Below are 20536 nucleotides of genomic sequence, written 5' to 3'. Positions count from 1 at the left end.
TATTTTCACTGTTAGGACTCTTTTAGACTATAATATATGTTCGTTTTCTCTGTGCATCTGCTTCTAAGCATTAATGAAATTATATTTTGTAATTGTATGTCTATTTATTACATATTTTGAGTTAGTTTTGATAAGGAAAAAAAATCTCATCTAGCTGAAAATATAAAAGTGGACAGTTGCCAAATGAAGAGCAACATATTACAATGAGAAATGTGACTAAACAGAGTGCAGAGTTGTGTGCCAGCAAAGACAGCTGTGTGAGAACGGCAAATAAGTGGTGCTATAGATGCAGGTAACAAAATATGATGCTATTGCAGATAGAACAAAGTTGCTGGTTTTGCACCCAATACTTATCACAATACTTACAGTCAGTATTGGATAAAAGTGATGGTCATGTCTAGGAGAACTCATGGAAAAGCATGTGATTTGTTTGATCAGCTGATAGATTTGCAAAGATATCTGTAACAACTTGTGAATCGGCGGCTGCTGACACGCAGGGGGTGTCTGCAGCCGCCTCCCTCCCTGGCTCTCAAGTGTTCTCCGTTCCGTCGGCGTCTAGTACGCCGGGAACGGTCTTGTCTGCGGCTCACAGGGGGTCTGCCTCGCGCGGGCGCGCCCGGAGACAGGACCTTTATGCTATCAGAAGGCACGTCAGCTGACCTGCCGGTCGGCTGAAGTCAGGGATGACTCTCGCCGCTCGGATTGGCGGAAATCCGAGGTGGGAGTGGCTGAGAGTCTCCCTCTTTCTCATAAGCCTTCGTTTGCCATTCAGTCGGCATCTGCTGTTGTGAATACTTACGTGTTAGCGCTCAGACCTTAGACTAGATCCAGGTGTTGAAACCAAGAACTTCACACCAAGACTAGGATTATTGTATATTATTGATTACCTGTGTTTGACTCTGGCTATATTCTGACTCTGCTTTAGCTTACTGATTCTGTACTTCTGCTTATCTGCCTAAAGTTACTGAACCCCTTGCCTGATTACTAATTACTCTTCTGCCTTCCGATTTCTGTACTGATACTGTCTCTCTGTTGCCGAACTTAGCCTGTCTGACTATTCTACTCACCAGTGGGCCCTCGCCACTGGTGAGGTGTGCTATTTAACCACCAGCCTTCTGGTGTGGTATCATTACTCCTCCTTTAGTGACTAATAGTCCCTTGCCAGCTACTCTGGTAAGGTTTAGTGAAACTACACAGTCACGACTTTTGCTATTACCTTTTCAGCTCCTCTGGAAAGGTCTGTTCTCCTTAGATTGTCACTTAACTGATAGTGCCTTACAAGCTCCTCTGGTAATTCTTCGCCAAACTATCCAGTTATCTTTATTGCTAGTGTTCTCCAGCTCTTCTGGAGAGGTTTCTCCTTATTCCTTGTTGTTGTACTGTTTCTGTGGGTGCCTTCCCAGCCCCTCTGGAAAGGTCTATCCAAACTATACAGTCCCCAGTACTGATAGTACCTTACCAGCTCCTCTGGTAAGGTTCAGCTAAACTATTGAGTTACGGTTGCACCAAGCACTACACCCTTAGCATCCTTGTAGCTATGCCTGTATTATTGATGATTCTGCAGATCACCACATAATCAGGTATAGTGTCTGCATTATTGGTGATTCTGCAGATCACCATATAATCAGACATCTGAGTTGCTACACCCAACCGTTACAATATCATTGGCTATGAACACATGCTGCTCTAGCACATGATCATGACTAGCAAACCAGAAACTTACATATTTATCACCAGATCACATGTTTCTCCATGAGTTCTTTTAGCCATAACTATCACTATTGGGTTATTGGATTGCACACCTAATAACTAAGTTATCAGCAGGTGTCTCTGTAGTTTATACCAGATAACTAAGTTATCAGCAGGAGCCTAAGTGACTGATGCTGAAGCCAAAGTGGATGATGGCAGATTATTGTCAGTTAGGCATCTAAACTAGTCAGTGCTAAGAAAAATAGTAGGGGGTGTTAGCATTCATTATTAGGTTTAGGCCCCACAAATGATGGGTTATTGTAAGAGGAGAGGTTAAGATTATGTGTCAAGTAGGGTTCACATGAGGGGGGAGGATAGGGTAAGGCATTAGAAACAGCTACATGTTGCAGGACTGGCTGATATCGTCAATGAGGTTTTCTGTTCCTTTATGCCCACAGTATATTAAAGGAACGCTATCAAACCATGTGTTCTAAAATGACAATGTACAAATAATGTCTAAGTATCTGAGTAGACATTTTCCTATTTTTCATGTTAAGTATCAGAGGCAAAAGCTGTAATTCATTGTGTGAAGGATTTAGCTCTGTTGGAACAAATCATTCTCATAAGGGGTGTCTGCTTCAATGCACAGACAGTGTTGTCTTTTTGCATATCAGATTACAGAGTATTTTTCCCTGAAAGCAAAAAAAAAAAAGTATGAAAAGCTGTGGTGTCACAATTACAAATGTTTATAACAAGTTACATTTCCCCTGCTCTCTTCAGACACTTCAGTCAGAAACACAAGACACAGGCAGCTGCAGCTGGTGAGAGCTTTCTCTCACACACTGAGTTAACAGGTGCGCTGTGAGGGAATCCCCTCCTCTCATGGTTCACTCTGCCATCTGATTTGAGCAGACTTGCCATCAGATAAGAGTGAAAGGAATTTGATACAGTAAACAAAAGAGATAAGCATGTGAAATGTACACATCATTATTTACCAGCACTTCAGGAAATCTCTCAATCCCAGATTAAAAAAAACACGTGAATAGATAGTATTCCTTTAATAATATTGATGAGCTACTCAAACTGATTAAGTGAAAAATGCAACATATCATTTTAGAAATGGGTGTCATGTATAGGACATCTAAATCCTTACCAGATCATATTCTTTGGGGATCTTGATTCTAGCCACTCTGCTTCCAGCATTGTTAGAATGGGTAACTTCCACAGTTCTCTGACCCTTCAGGTTTATTGTTCTGGTCTTAGATATATTAGCACTCAGTACTTTAATAATGTGAGTTGGTTGCAGCTGAATAAAAACAGGATTCAATGCCTCTTCTTCGCCACACCATTCAGAGGCTGAAATAGGAATGGGGATACGTTAGTTATGGATTTCTTAAAATAATATTGCTTCTTAAAAGGAAATATAAACTTCAAGCCGCAGTGTTAGTAATCCCATGGGAATACTTGTGCTGCAGTGCTTTGCTGATCACCAGCAATGAAAGTACCCAAGTGAGCCAGATTTATCAAAGCATTACTGACAGTTTTTTTCTTATTCAGTTCTAGCCAGCAGGGGTGGAAGCTCTGTATGATAATAAGAAAATATTTAAATCCTACTTAATAGTGGCAGTTTATCGTGAATTTCTAGAACTGCACTATAATTAAGAAAAGTGCAAGTCCATCCCTAAACTGCTGCAGATTAAGAAGTGCTTAATAGCACCTCTACAGAGTTTGACATGATTTGTGAAGAGCTCCTCCCCCTGATGAATTCTGTGAAGCTGTTCTGTGCTTAACTCTTCCAGTGCTGGACAGTAATACAATACAGCATATGTATTGGTTACAGCAATTGGTTACAGTATTGGCAACAGAATTTCCCTCACACACTGCACTGTCTGAGAATCCTTACTAACTAACTTCTCCTGTATAAAGAACAGATTAAGAAGGAAACTGCACTACTTGGTGATTTCTTAATATGGCAAAGACAGTTCTGCACAGTTTATTGATAAATGTCCCCAACAGAGTTTTTAGTCAGGTCCTTTTAGCTTAGTAGGTTCTTCTAGCTAGACCTTGCAATGGCTGGCACAGCAGAATAGGCAGGGAATATAAAAAAAATACGAAAGACGTTATTATTTTTTCTGTAAAGTTAGAATACCTGGAAATCCTTTGGGATTAACGTCTTTGCTCACTCCTTGGGTGTCATTCAACTTCTGCATCTGCATGAAAGATCTCTTTCGGGATTTTGCAACTGCCCATGCAAGAAGTAGGCTCACTATGGAGATATTAAGGATGTAGTCTTAAAGATGTCTGCTGCAATAACAACTTCAACAGGATAAAATGAAAACTTAGCTAAATGCAACATTCATCTTGCTGAATACATTGGAAAGGCTATGCTAAATTGTCATTGTAATGAAAGGTGTTTCAGTGGTTAATAGACATAGCATGTCATGGAATGTCAGCGAATAATTCCATACCGATAGGGAAGCAACAGAGAAGAAGAAGTGTAAAAGCAAATCCAACAGCACATCCTTCAAAGTAGTCTGTGAATGTCAGAGGCACACACTTTTCCAGATCTTCAGGTTTCAGCTGTGCGGGCTGTGGGCATGGGTTACCTAAAAAAAGAAACAAAACGTAGTATGAAAGTCCAATCATCCTCCGCTCTTACCACATTTATGTAGAATAAGGGCTACCTGAACAATATATCAAAATTACATTTAACCTATTGGACTTAAGGCTTGTACACATGCCCAACTGATGTCGCCCATTGGGGGATCAGCAGCTGATCTCTTTGGGCCTGTTTCCACTACACGCAGATTGGATGCAGAATAGATGCAGAAAAACTGACTCCAATTAATTCCTAGTGGAAACAGGCCCATAGGCATTAATTGGAGTCAGTTTTTCAGCATCCACTCTGCATCCAATCTGCGTGTAGTGGAAACACGCCCTTTGGGTGACTTTGATGGGACAGGCTGCACAAACGCATGTCAGCTGTGTAGCTGACAATGTGCTGTGTTGCTATGCGGGGGACAGAGGGATGATGGAGGGATGACTACCGGTGCATGCGTTATATCATGTGGTGGTTGGGGGAGCTGCATTAACAGTGGGAGCAATGGGTTGAAGTAGATCCATCTGGCGGATCACTCGGGGGTTTTCTGTACACATGCTTGATTGATGGCTGAGGTGGTCATTATTGTCTGCCTCAGCCGACTTAAATCAGGCATGTGTACAAAGCTTTATAGTACATAGATGGTGGCAAGACTGTACAAAGATTGTACAATCAGGTTGCATAAAGTATGGGCATACCCTTTGCAATCTTAATGTCAGATCAGTCTCCAATCTTACCACATATATGTTTTATAAGGACAAACCTGATAAATATATCTAAATTACGATCTATGTACTGGTCCTCATACAGATGTAGGTAAGATTGTACTGTCAAATTGAATAATGTTTGGCAAGTAAAAACCATTTGCACAACTGCATTGTGGAGGGGAATGGAGCCAAATTACAGGCATGGTTTCCTAGACTTGTGACGCCCCTCGTTGGCAGAGCTTGTCTCACCCTGATTACCTTATGTTAAATAAAGGAAACCTAGAGTGAGTGGAATATGGAAGGTGTTATTGCCTTGCCTGTCTTAAATCTGTTTTTCTTCTATCTATACATTCTGAATCACTGTCCCCGAATGAGTAAACAGACAGGGTATTCTGGCTCATTCTTGTTGCAGTTGTGTGATTTGGACAACACTAGAGCCAAAAGTTATCTTTTGGAAGGTGACATTTTTAAAGTATTTTTATTTCTCTCATCTCAGGTGCCCTTTAAAAGTACAGAATCAAGGGCCCTTTTCAGTAGACACATCCAGCAGCAGAGACCTCCACTGCTATAGGCTGCAATTTTCTCAGGTTCCCAGTTCTGAGTCTTTCCATTTGGGCTCAGTCCCTTGCAGCCTGAAAAGCTTTGTTATGCTTATGCTACTGGGTCGATTGAACAAAATCAGTGGACTGATAATAATTCAGAAGGTTTTGAATGCTCAATTCCCCTCATACTTTACATATATACAGTGTCTGGGAACAAGTTTAGGACTGTTCCCTTCCAGATGTATGCAGTGGCTTTCTTCTGGAGTACTATCTGGAGTACTAGGCCTAGTTCACAGTGCTCAATTGTGTTTCAGAATCATTTTATTCTAATTGTTCTAACTAGCTGCATGCAGGCTTTGTATTAAAGTCTATGTCCAGTCTCCATTGCTTTTCACACTCATTATAATGTGTGCGTTATGCAACTGACTACTGTAAACTTAGCCTTAGTAGATAATATGGAACAGATACAGGGAGTGGAGAGCCCTGACATAATAAAGAGTTTTCAGTAAGTAAAAACATGTACTTGTCCTAGCCAACACAGCTCATCAAGGGACTAAGGTGTTAGGGTTAGTTCATAGTGCTCAGTTGCATTGTAGCAATGATTCTGCATTGTAGCAACTCTGTGCCCATTTAATTTTATTGGCCTGTTCACGGTAATACGTTGTAACGGTTCTCTTTATTCTAACTTGCTGCATGCAGGCTTTGTATTAAAGTCTAAGTCCAGCCTCCATTGCAGTTTACATTCATAGGCCCATATTCAATTAACTTTTTCCCTTGAGATTTCTCCTAGGAGATATGTTCACACCTTGTAAATAAAATGCTTTTTAAATCACCAGCAAGCCAAAAAATGCTCAAAATAATTTTGATATTACTTTTTCAGCTACTTTTTGGTACTGTTTGAATTGCAAAATGCTAAAAAAGTTATTTTAAAAAGAAGTTGAAAAATTGTCTCTTAGGAGAAAACTCAGGTGAAAAAGTGAATTGCATATGGGCCATATTGCACTATAACGCATGGGTTATGCAACCGACCACTGCGAACCTAGCCCCAAAGGTTTTAAACAGAGGTATAGGTAGCCAGGCATAGGTGCTCTCAGTACAGGAAGCCAGGTGTAAGTACTCCCAGTATAGATAGCCTGGTATAGGTGCCCCCAGTATAGGTAGCTAGGTATAGGTGTCCCCAGTATAGGTAGCCAGGTATAGGTTCCGCAGTATAGGTAGCCAGGGATAGGTTCCCCAGTATAGGTAGCCTGGTATAGGTACCCCCAGTATAGGTAGCCTGGTATAGGTACCCCCAGTATAGGTAGCTAGGTATAGGTGTCCCCAGTATAGGTAGCCTGGTATAGGTACCCCCAGTATAGGTAGCCTGGTATAGGTGCCCCCAGTATAGGTAGCTAGGTATAGGTGTCCCCAGTATAGGTAGCCAGGTATAGGTTCCGCAGTATAGGTAGCCAGGGATAGGTTCCCCAGTATAGGTAGCCTGGTATAGGTACCCCCAGTATAGGTAGCTAGGTATAGGTGCCCCCAGTATAGGTAGCCAGGTATAGGTTCCCCAGTATAGGTAGCCTGGTATAGGTACCCCCAGTATAGGTAGCCAGGTATAGGTTCCCCAGTATAGGTAGCCTGGTATAGGTACCCTCAGTATAGGTAGCCAGCTGGCAGACAGATGAGTGGGCAGGCAGCGGCATCACTTGTGTTGCCAGAAGTGTCGGGCACGTTACCACCCCCAGGGGGCACCTGCTTTCTGAAAGATGCGCATCAGTCTGTGTTATGGCAGATCTGCCCCTGGAGCAACAAGCAACTAAAGTGCAAACAAAAGAGCAAGAAATATAATGCTACTAGTTAAAACAGTGTAGCATTCTGAGAACTTTATTATCATCAGTTTTATATAGCTATATGATCAATTATGTAGTTTTATATTTTGATTGTTCAGTGCCTTAAATCCAGGAGTGGAAGCAACTCACCTGTTTCCCAAAGAAAGACATTTTTTTGAAGTCCAGCATCTGTTGCATTAGTGACAGCCACAAGCACATCATGGAAAGTGGTCACCATTATCATATTTACTTCTTCCTGTGTAAACAAACTAAACACAAAATAGATTTGCATACAATCTCTAGAGGGTATGGAGAAATGTACTCATCTCCTTTACATACAATCCCACCAAGGTCCACAGCTAGATAAAGTTGGATGTTTACATTAGAAAATGCAGACTTTAGCAGCCAACCAAGGAAAGGAAAAGTCAGAGGCGGATTCAATAGGGATACCTTGCAAATCATCTGAATCACTATCATTGCAGATTGAGGGACACCAGAGACACCAGTAGAATTGCTTGTCTCCCATTGCAATAATGTTATTAGAATTGTAACAGAAAGTACACGCTGCATACATAGCAGCTGCTAGTTCAGGTTTCACAATGTTGTATCCCAAGAAACTGATTCTGCATCACAAAATGACATCCCATTAGTTTATAAGATTTTATGAAGCAAGTTTTTGAGCCTGTTTCCACTACACACAGATTGGATGAAGAATGGATGCAGAAAAACTGACTCCAATGAATGTCAATGGGAAAATCTGCATCAGAAAAATCAGTTTAGTGGAAACAGGCCCATAGGCATTCATTGGAGTCAATTTTTCTGCATCCATTCTAATAGCTCCCAACTGTCCCTCTTTTGGAGGGACAGTTCCTCTTTGGGAGCCCTGTCCCTCTTTGTATGAAAATATATATATTTTTCTACTTAAAAATGTGTATACGGATGGCCCTGATTATGAGAACTCACGGAGAAGCATGTGATCAGTTTGATCAGCTGATAGATTTGTAAGGTCCTGATTTGCTGTGATGACTTCCTGGTTTAACACATGATCAGAACCAGCAAATCAGAACCTTACAAATCTATCAGCTGATCAAGCTGATCACATGCTTCTCCATGAGTTCTCCTAAGCAGGGCCATCCTTAGTGTTTGATTGACTCTAAACTTTATTCCCAATCCTTTAAATTGATATATTACTAATTTTAAAATGTTAATGTAACGATTGTGGAATTATCGCCGTGATCAGCGCACCAGGCGTGCGCTGACACGGCGGAAAACATCCACAAGCGTATGAAAGGAGAGAACCCAGCTTTGGTGCAAAGCACCAGTAGAGGGGAAATTCCCACCGGCAGGTGGAGCTGTGGAGTGCAGAGGAGCAAAGCCTCTGTACTGCCACAGATGCAAGATGGGAATTGTCCGATTTGCAACCGAGCAGGGCAAGATAGCCCCTAAAGAGAGAGAGCACAGCGACAGGGTGTATGTGTGTCCACCAATCTAGTCGCCAACCCGCGACGATGAACACACAACTGGGAAGATCAGGTGGGAAAGCAATCGCCAGAGATGGCGATTGCTAATAGCGACACCAGACTGAATAAGCACAGAAAAGGGATGTATGTATGTCCACCAATCTTGTCGCCAACCTGCGACGGTGAACACACAACAGAGGAACCCAAGTGAGAACGCAATCGCAAGAGAAGCGATTGCAAATGAGAATGAGCACAGGGACAGAATGTATGTGTGTGCACCAATCTAGTCGCCAACCCGCGACGGTGCACACACAACAGCAGAAACAGAGTAGGAACGCAATCACGAGAGAGGCGATTGCCAGAGGTGACACAAGACTAAGCAGAGAAAAACCCAGGAGCAGAGCAAAGGCACAGCAAATCATACAATGAGAATGATAAGGAAAATAACAAACACTAACTAAACGCGAACACCGCACTAATTCGTAACAGCGAACGTGTTTACAGCGCGGTCTCCGCACGTTAAGCGCAACAGAGACAACCACCCTAACTAACCACCGACACACAAACACAAAACAGAGAACGCGAGCGCTTGCTTAGCGGTTACCTCACCGAGCCTACAGCAAGCGTTCGTATCAGACAAGACAGACAGATGGACGGAAAACAGGAATATGAGAGCTACGATCTAACGCTCTTCCGCCAGAGCGAGTGCGATCCGGGTTCAGGGACAGGATAGGAAAGATTCACTGCTCTTTCCGCCAGAGCGAGTGCAATCCGGGTAGGGAAACAGGGTTAGCAGGATCCACTGCTCTTTCCGCCAGAGCGAGTGCGATCCAAGTACAGCAAGATGAGGTAGCCAGTAGCAACCGCTGCTCCAGCTTACCCTCCAAGAATACAGATCAGAAGGATCCACAGCCGCTACCGCTAGAGGCAAATGCGATCCAAGCAGATGAACATAAGGAGCTACCAGTAGCAACCGCTGCTCTGGTTAGCACCCCCAGACAGACAAAACAGGCAATACAAACAATACAACCTGACTGAACTAGAGGGGTGTCTACTACAGCCCCCAGAAATACTCTAAGTAACTTTAACAATCCAACAGGATAGGCTGACACTCCAGGAGTGTATTAACAAACCATTATGACCAGCAAAGTATTCTGGGAGCAGAAGGCTTTTATACTGCCAGCCCTCAAAGGAGACAGCTGGGCAATTTGCATGTATGCAAATCCCTCAGCAAAGCAACTCTGAAAGTTGCAAGATGAAGCCAGGTCTCTTTTCCAGAGACCTGCATCCCTCAGACATAAGGAATGGTCAAACAGCTGTCTACCTGTGCAGCCAGCTGAGCGGATCATTACAGTTAATATGAAGGAAAATGAACCAGGATAGAAAGGACCAGTGTGTTTTGAATTATAAAACAACATATTTTTCTTATGAAGTCTTTATGGTGTCCATAACTAGGGGTGAGTCGGGGTGTGATTAGGGGTGTAGCAGGGGCGTGGCTTAAGTGTCCCTCTTTCTCATCTCAAAAAGTTGGGAGGTATGCATTCTGCATCCAATCTGTGTGTAGTGGAAACAGGCCCTTTACCCTGCAGTCAGGATTTCCTCCCAGCCTTATTTTCAATAGAGACATTGCTTGAGTACTAAGCTTTCTAGCAACCTATCAGAGTGGAAGCAGGTGGAGCAGAAGAATCTGCACTCTGTCTATAAAGAAAACATGGAAATACTTGCTGTGGTTGGCACACGGGTGAGACCTGCTGAAACCAGTAAATGCCAGCCCAGCATGTAATTTTCAATGCTGTGTGTCTGTGTAGGTGAATAAAGCCATGGTGTTCTGTATAAATAGGGCTATGCACTAGAGTTTCAGCAGAAACATTTATCAGGCCTTGATTGTATTTGCCTCTGTACTTCGCTATGGCTTGTTGTATTTGATTCTTCAACAGTGCGTATTTGGGTACCATTAAATGGTATATTGTTTGCCTTTTGTCATTGCAGTCTCTGATAACCCTATGCTGCAGCTGCATCATACTTCTGCTTCCATGTATCTCTGCTGTTTTTGCTCCGCACTATGGGTGTGGCTGCCTTTTAAAGAGAAACCGTAACCAAAAATTGAACTTCATCCCAATCAGTAGCTGATACCCCCTTTCCCATAATCTTTTCCTTTTCATAAACGGATCGTCAGGGGGCTCTGTATGGCTGATATTATAGTGAAACCCCTCCCACAGTTTAATGTCAGGACCATGGTTCTGACATCACACTGTGGGAGCCTTGTTGCATTGTGGGAAATAACAGCTGTTAACAGCTGTTTCCAACTGCCAAAATAGCAAGCAGCATCTCCTTCCACTGATATCACCTGCCAGCAGTAAAAATGTCACCATGTGATAAATGTCAGAATGTAAATCAGGAAGAGGAATGATTTTACAATGGACAAACACTGACTGATGATGAAATCATTTATACTATTATTGTAAAAATGAAGCACTTTTTTATTACATTATTTTCACTGGAGTTCCTCTTTAAGTCAGTTGGCATTGTATAAATTAATAGTATTAATGCTGTGCATGATATTACAGGTGCATTGAGTGCTTAGACTGTATTTCTGGATTTACTCATATTTCATTGCTGTCAAATCTATAAATATTTGCACTGCCATAGTTCTCAAATATTTACATTTTTGGCATGCTCTCCGTTTTCTTTATGCTATCTTTTAAATGACTAATGGACTGATTATTAATGAGGGGCATGATGTGCCAATTTATTGTATTAGTTTACTACTTTTATCGCTTCGTTTACATTTCTCAATACATTATTTTCTATTTTGCATAAAGTGTGTATTCTTTTTTGTTATACGGACACATAGGTGTGTTCTGAGAGTTAATTCACGACAAAATAAGAACCCTTGTACACGAGTTTTGCATGAATTTCTAGAAATGTTGTACAGTTAAAACAGTGCAAAACTGTCATAGTAATAAGAAGTGGTTGATTCCACTTCTAAAACCAGTTAAAAACTGTCACGCTGAGGTATTATACTGTCAGCTTGTACTGTATGTGTTGTTTTATTCTCTACATCATTGAATTAAAGTTCTCTTTCATGCCTATCAGTCACATCTCCTCTTTGTAAAGCCCAACCAGCAGCTATACTGTGAAATAGGAGAGCTACAGCATGTTCTTTTATAAAAACAGAAGTGTCCGGATTGACTGACATCATTCAGACCGATCCTATCCTAAAAAATGCTCTTTGGGTCCCCCTTCTCTCTTTTAACCTTTTGCGGACCGATGCAAGTAAATCCTACGCCGCACTTGTGGCTGCTCTAGGCTGATGCGGTGTAGAATTTACGCCACCCGCCATTTTCGCTCCCGACACGATCGTGTGCACCCGAGAGGGGAGATTAAGATGTCATATGACAGCTGGCATCTCCCCTCACTGACCAGGAGCCATCGCGTATGGCTCCTGGTCACGTGATCACTGCGATCGCTGGCAAAACTGATGCGGCTGTAAGGGGGGGGGGGAGAAGAGGATCCACTCACCTTCCTGCCCTTCCCCCGGCGATCGGCGCTCCCCTCCGCTCCGGCCGGCATCCCCGCTTGGTCTGATGTAAGTGACGTCATCAAGCCGTGACCCGGAACGTAGCGTCAGTACGAGCGGGGATGACGGCCTGAGCGGAGGGGTCCACAGTGGCTCATCGCTGGAGCCTTGGAGGTGAGTAAATGCTGCTGGCTACAGGGGGGGGACATCTGGCTACAGGGAGGACACCATGCTTAGCTACCAAAAGTGGGGAGCTGGCTGCCTGACCTCCCCCCCCCCTTTAAAATGCCCCCTCCCCCATATGCAATATTGCATGGTCCTTAAGGGGGGTTAGGCAGCCGGTCCCCAAATGGTTAAACTTACCACAATACATCATACCTCACTCAGAGGATTATTTTACAACCCGCTCAGATGTGACTCCATGGGAAGGCACCTTTCCAGCGCCGGTACCAAGTGCAGGAAAGCACCCGGCCCAGTGCAGGAGAGCAGCTGACCAGCAGTTAATTCACTGTCTGTTAGCTGACCATCTGAAAGAGGTCTTAGAGGTCTGAGACAGTTCTACATGATTTCTAGAAACCTCCTAAAATTTTCTCTCAGATGCTATTGATAAATCTGCCCCAGTGATCCAGAGGACCTATGGATGTGACAGTTGTAACAGAACTTATATTCGGTTTCTAATGCTATAATGACAGTGAAGGAATACGCATGACTCCCAGGTCTGTTACTGGTTACTCTATAGATATCATTTGTCAACAAAAAGAGAAAAAGAGAAGGAAAAAGAGAAAAGGATATCCTTTATGAATGGGCTGAGGTCTCTGCAATGTACAATACTGCTTTCCAGAACATGTTTAGTAATTTGCTGGCACGATTATAATTGTTAATATGTCTCCTAGAACACTGCTTCAGATAAGTTCCACAACTTGTATTTGGGTTTGTAATCATAACACACACGCACACCACAAACACACACACACACACACACACATATATAGATACACACACACGCCACACACACACACACACACACACACACACACACACACACACACACACACACACACACACACACACACACACACACGCACACGCGCACACACACACACGTGCACGCACACACACACACCACACACACAACACACCACACATACATACACACACACACACACGCCACACACGCACACGCGCACACACACACGTGCACACACACGCACACACCACACACACAACACACCACACATACACACACACAACACACACACACACACGCCACACGCGCACACACACGCACACACACACACCACACACACAACACACCACACATACACACACACAACACACACACACACGCCACACACGCGCACACACACACGTGCACACACACGCACACACACACACACACACAACACACACACACGCCACACACGCGCACACACACACGTGCACACACACGCACACACACACACACACACACCACACACACAACACACCACACATACACACACACAACACACACACACACACACACACGCCACACACGCGCACACACACACGTGCACACACACACACGCACACACACACACCACACACACAACACACACACACACCACACACACAACACACACACAACACACACACACACACCTTCAAGGTGACCAAGCTGTCTATGTGAATTGCTGTCACTTGTCACTGTTACACTGTCTGAACAAAGACACTATTTCTTCAACAAAGCTTTTATTTTTGGACTGGATCCTTTCAGAATTAATCAGTAACATTCTTCATAAAGATACTTTAAAATGTAATTTAGTCTAAAAGCAATTACTTACCCATTTTTTGTATTTTCAAACCAAAATCTGTCCCCATCTCTCAGACGGTAAAATTGGTTCAGGATGATTTCTGCGGTTATGTCAGTAATATTGTCCAGCATTGTCCCAGGTATTAGCTCTAGCTTATCGATGTTATTGCCATATAGATCTGAAAGCTTTTCATGTTATAAAAGTTAACGCTCAGTATTCTAATTATGTTATTTGATTATAGATTGTCATGTTCATTGCCAGCTTTCATTCTATCATTCAGCATAGACAATTTGTCAACCTTATCAAAACTTTGCTATTTTATCTATGTAATTCCCATATAGTAATTTTCCATCTAGAGTTCACAGGTGGTTAATTGATGCACATGTCGTGTTTTTTATTACTCGCATCTCTATAATGGTCCTTAAATGCAATTAATGGGGAAAATGGCGGGATTGAATGTTATTCATATAGCTTGATGGTATGCAACACATTTTTGTATTTCCTTCCCTAATTCCATAACTGTACCCCTGAGGAAGTAAATATTCCTCACAAAACACATGAGCCCATAAGCAATGAGCTTTTTCTCCTGAGTTCTCTTCTCCTAGGTGATATTTTCAAATTTGTCAATAAAATGAATTTTAAATCACCAGCAAGCAAGACAATACTTTAAATATATTTGATAGTCCTTTACCACCTACTTGTTGGTACATTTTCAATTGCTAAGTGCTGAAAAGTTATTCTAAATAGAAAATGAAAAATTATCTCATAGGAGAAAACTCAAGAGAAAAGTTAATTGCATATGGGCTATGTAATCCTATTCAATTAGGTTTTTTCTCCTAAATCTCATCCTAGGTGACAACGTATAAAAGGCCTTTAAATGCCTTTAAGCCACCAGCCAACAAGAATACTTAAATTGATCTTTATAGTTTTTTTTATCTTCTTTGTGGTACCTTTTCAAATTCAAAATGCAATTAAAGAGAAGATGAAAAATGATGTCTTAGGAGAAAACTTAAAGAGGAACTTCAGCCCAAACAAACATACTGTCATTAAGTTACATTAGTTATGTTAATTAAAATAGATAGGTAATATAATCTCTTACCCACTCTGTTTTAAAAGAACAGGCAAAGGTTTGTGGTCACTATTTGTATTATAAAAGCACAGTGAAATTAATAGGAAGAATAGTTGAATAGTGTTCTGAAAAATGATAGCAGACTGTAGGGTGTTTTTTTCTGCATGTGAAAAGACATATTTGTTCTGAACCAGCCCATTTATTAACATAAGCATTCAGGTCTAATGTGTACTTATGTGCACAAAAATTCTAAATAAATAAATAAAATATATCTGCTGGAAACAAGGTCTTAGAATTACAATTCTGTGAATGTAATTTAGTCAAGGAACGCTTGAGCAAAATAGCACAGCTTATAGCTAGAATTTGTATACAAACCTTTTTTCTGATTTCGGCATTGCTGATACTGTCCCAGGTCAGGGGAGGGAGCCCCTGGTATTCTCTGAATTTGTTATAGCTAGGTTGCCCCATGTCTCTGCCACGCTGTATGTTGGCAGCCAACAAATCCATCCGGGAGTATTGTATCTGACCATACCAGTAATCTGAAATTGTATATATGCAGAAACATATGTTAATATTACCTAAAGCAGATCCACATTAAAACAGTAGAGGAATGGTCTTGTTACCGAATACCTTATTCCTGCTAACTATCTTATAAATGGCTGGCATGATGTACCATGCAGCCCAGGTTTGAGAAGATGCTTAACTAGGAGAACAACAATATTTGTTTACAGAATTATATTGTTTGTTTTGGGGTAGACCACTAACATTCCACTGATGAGCCACATCAATGATGTTACCAATACCCAACTACAAAGGTTAACTTAAAGAGACTCTGTGTCAAACAAAGTTCCCCTGGGGGGTACTCACCTTGGGAGGGGGAAGCCTCAGGGTCCCAATGAGGCTTCTCCCTCCTCTGTAGCTGCAGGCAGTCCAGTGCTTGCTCCCCTGAAGCTTCCCGGAATCCTCCCTCGACAAGCCTGACAAGCGCTGATAATAAGTGCTGATTTATTTACCTCTCCTGGCTCCAGCGGAGGGCACTGTTGCAGCTCTCTGCACGGAGATAGGCGAAAATAGCCAATCTCCGTCGGTTCTGCTCTACTGCGCAGGCGCAGGAGACTTGCGCAGTAGAGCGGCCTGACGGAGATCGGCTATTTCCCCCTATCTCCATGCGGAGAGCCGATACTGCGCCTGCGCTGGAGCCGGGGAGGTAATGATTTACATCGCCGCCGTTCCGGAGGATTTTCGCCACCGCCGTGCGACCGAGGAGGATGGGGGAAGCCTCAATAGGATCCGGAGGCTTCCCCCACCCGAGGTAAGTACCCCCAGGGGAGGTTTTCTTCGTTACAGGTTTTCTTTAAATAAAACTTGACAAATTCAAATGGGATCCAGATTTTTTTTGCTATGGATACTGTCTTATACTTTTATTTAAACAACAGAGTACACTATTCCTATTCTCACTCTCCTGGAAAGGTGTGCTATGGGCTTAACATTGTACACACCCTAGTATCCAAACACGATTGCCTTTCACGTATCATACGATGGTTATATGAAAGAGGAATAGATTAAAAACAAGACTGCAATCTAAGCCCTCTAAACTTTTATAATTGCTGGGTAACCCTGACTTCCCAGGGGGCCACAACCCACTGGCATTCCAATGGTGGAACCTGACCAAAATTACCATGCAGCGGAATTTGCTTGTAGATAGTTGTGTTAGCACCCCTGTGCAGTTTGAAACCGCTTACTCACCCCCGCTAGTAGAATATTTTTCGGGTACACCAAATTTTTCATTATACACAATCACAAACCAACCCAAGCTCAAACAGGAAATTTCCTTGGTAGCCTTTGAGGCTACTTGACCCTGTGATCCCTTACAAAAAAGAATACTGCCCCTTCTTTATTTTTTACTGAACTCTAAGTTGTCATATTCCAAGCTTAATGTGAAAGGGACTGCCATTCTACTTGGGATGAGCACAATGGCAGCAATTCTTTGATACCCTATATATGGGCAGTCTTCAAGCCACTAATATGGACGTTGCCCTGCAATTACTCCATAGGAGCTGTTTGACCCCAGAGTGTCTACATCAGATATCTGGGGAGTGGTCTGCTCTTTGTTTCCATGGATTCCAATGTACCGTTACACTGTACCATATTTGGTGGTCCTGCCCTAGGGTCGCCCAGCACTGGTCTAAAACCTATTAATCAATGCGTCCTTTCAATCCATATTAGAATAGAAGCGCCAGTGCTATTATTAGGTCTTAAAGAGAAACTCCAACCTAGAATTGAACTTTATCCCAATCAGTAGCTGATACCCCCTTTTACATGAGAAATATAATGATTTTCACAAACAGACCATCAGGGGGCGCTGTATGACTGATTTTGTGCTGAAACCCCTCCCACAAGAAGCTCTGAGTACCGTGGTACTCTGGGCAAACTGCCACAATGTAACAATGTTCACAGACAGGAATTAGTTGTTTACAGCTGTCTCTAACAGCCAAAACAGCTAGGAGCAGCTACATAACCTGCCCACAGTAACAATGTCACCATGTAATACATGTCAGAATGTGAATCTGGGGGAGGAAAGATTTTACAATGAGCAAACACTGACTAAATCATTTATACATAATTATGGTAAAAAATGAAGCACTTTTTTTACTACATTATTTTCACTGGAGTTCCTCTTTAACCATTTCCGCCGCCCGGACGTGAAGCTCACGTCCGGGCGGCAGCTCTGCAGCGCTCCCGCGCTTGGGCGCGCTCCCGCCCGCGATCGCGGGCGCGCCCCCGCGTCCCCGCTGTGTCCCCCGGTAGCCCAGGGATCAGTGAAAGGGAACATGGTTCCCGATCACCGATCCTTTTCCCCCGCAGAAAAACCGAAGCGCTCACCTGTGAGGCTCCGGCTCTTCTGCCCGGCCAGATTTCCGCATCCCCCTTGTACTTCCGCTTAGAGAGAAGTACAAGGAGGGAAACTAAAAACGAAGGTGGCCATCTTGTGGCCAAATAGTAAAACTACATCTAAACATTTTTTACATTACAAAATACACATTTTACAACATTAAAAATTAACTGTTTTTGTCCCACACCAAAATATTACCCAAATAAAATTTTTAATGGTAAAAAAAAAAAAATTACAATTAAAAAAAAAAAAAAAAAAGACATAAATAGTTACCTAAGGGTCTGAACTTTTAAAAAATGCATTTGAAAGGGGTATACTACAAACATTTTTAAAATTATAAGCTTGTAAATAGTGATGGACGCAAAACGGAAACAATGCACCTTTATTTCCAAATAAAATATTGGCGCCAAACATTGTGATATGGACAAAATTTAAATGGTATAATAACCGAGACATACGGGCAAATAAAATACATAGGTTTTAATTATGGTAGCGTGGATTATTTTAAAGCTATAATGGCCGAAAACTGAGAAATAATGATTTTTTTTCAATTTTTTTCTTATTAATCCTGTTAAAATGCATTTACGGTAAAGTGGCTCTTAGCAAAAGGTACCACCCACAGAAAGCTTAATTAGTGGCGGAAAAAACAAGATGTAGATCAATACATTGTGATAAGTAGTGATAAAGTTATTAGCGAATGAATGGGAGGTGAAAATTGCTCCGATGCATAAGGTGAAAAATCCCCGCGGGCTGAAATGGTTAAGCCTGATGATTTACCCCACGCCAAGCAAAAACTCATACAATTCATTGCTAATGCCACAAAAACATACGTTGCTTCTCAGAGGTTTCAACCGACCCTCTAATTTTCCCGAGTATTGAATATGTTTCATGAAACCATGCTTTATGATAGAATAAAGGCTAAAATCACAGATTTCCCCCATTTTGACAAGACCTGGCAGCCGTGGATTCAGAGTAAGGCCTGTATGGGTGTGAGACTTAAACTATCTCAATTTTAATAATGTACTTATTACAGTTGTGGATTGTCTCAACAAGGGTAAGCTATTGTGTTTTGCACATACCTTAAGCCTATTTATAGTAATGTTAATTTATAGGTCAAGAAATGCTGTTTTTTTTTTACACATTTGTGTGTTGTTTTATTATTACTGTACTTATGTACTCTATAAGCACATGGTTTCTGTGTTAAACCATTATGGCGTACTATGTTCTTGCTTTGATCTTCTCTCAATAAAAGCTTTTGAAACAGAAACAACAAAGTAAGAAAAACGTACCTTGCAGGTCTGGAACAAAAATGTGGTCTTCTTTCTCAGCTATTTGGGAACACATGCCCATTAGCAAGTTATCAAAGTTGTTGGCATTCTTCAGGTTTGGATTCTAAAATTATTAAACAAATTTGACAAATTTGAAATGAAAGAAACTGTTTTAAATGTTCAATAGAATAATAAATAACCTGTAACGATGATCATATCTATATATAAATGTAATTAATAAAGCTGTTATGCATGCTATTGATGGCTGAATTGCTAAGATTATGTACTGATATATTTGTTGCATTAGTCACATTTACATTGGGGACTGATTTATATAACGTGGTATATGGATAAGTATATACCATAACTATGGTATAAGTATAGTCTACCATAACTATAACATATCTATATTTATGACTCTAGCAAAGAAATGAACAGCGCTACTTAAAAACAGATGAGTGCCTACCTGCAAAAAAGTGCAAGCCCCACTTATGGGATAAAATACACACTGAGCATACACATGACCTGTCTAACACTTGGAGGATGTTGGTTTCCTGTAACAGCTTGCATGCAACTTGTTAAGTACTCGTCCCTCCCACTGTCGAAGAAGTCTTTCCTCCATGGGAGGGGACCTAACACTAACTAAATCCTACCTATGCATATGCATAGCCTGGGCGCGCTACCAAGTAAAATTGAAAATTGCGCAAAAAAGTGGGATCAGCGCATCACCAGGCCGCCTCCGAATGGCCTCTGCTCAGAGATGCGCTGAGCCCCCCCAGAAACTACAAACGCACCTTGAACCCATGTACTATGTACTAATTTAATTTATTTTTGGTCAGCTGCTCCCACTTAACAGCTTTGCTTTTGGTGTATATGCAGAGCCTCTGTTTGGGTTCAAGGTGCGTTTGTAGTTTCTGGGGGGGCTCAGCGCATCTCTGAGCAGAGGCCATTCGGAGGCGGCCTGGTGATGCGCTGATCCCACTTTTTTGCGCAATTTTCAATTTTACTTGGTAGCGCGCCCAGGCTATGCATATGCATAGGTAGGATTTAGTTAGTGTTAGGTCCCCTCCCATGGAGGAAAGACTTCTTCGACAGTGGGAGGGACAAGTACTTAACAAGTTGCATGCAAGCTGTTACAGGAAACCAACATCCTCCAAGTGGTAGACAGGTCATGTGTATGCTCAG

General features: G+C 42.1%; 1 pseudogene; it reads right to left on the bottom strand.

Moving 5' to 3' along the window:
* LOC137562262 (dual oxidase 1-like) overlaps positions 1–20536 on the bottom strand; it is a 138570-nt pseudogene that overhangs the window by 51851 nt on the left and 66183 nt on the right.

This window comes from Hyperolius riggenbachi, chromosome 3, assembly GCF_040937935.1.
Source record: "Hyperolius riggenbachi isolate aHypRig1 chromosome 3, aHypRig1.pri, whole genome shotgun sequence".
Taxonomy (NCBI): domain Eukaryota; kingdom Metazoa; phylum Chordata; class Amphibia; order Anura; family Hyperoliidae; genus Hyperolius; species Hyperolius riggenbachi.
The sequence above is the reverse complement of the archived record's forward strand: the minus strand, read 5'-3'. Positions and strand labels throughout refer to the sequence as shown.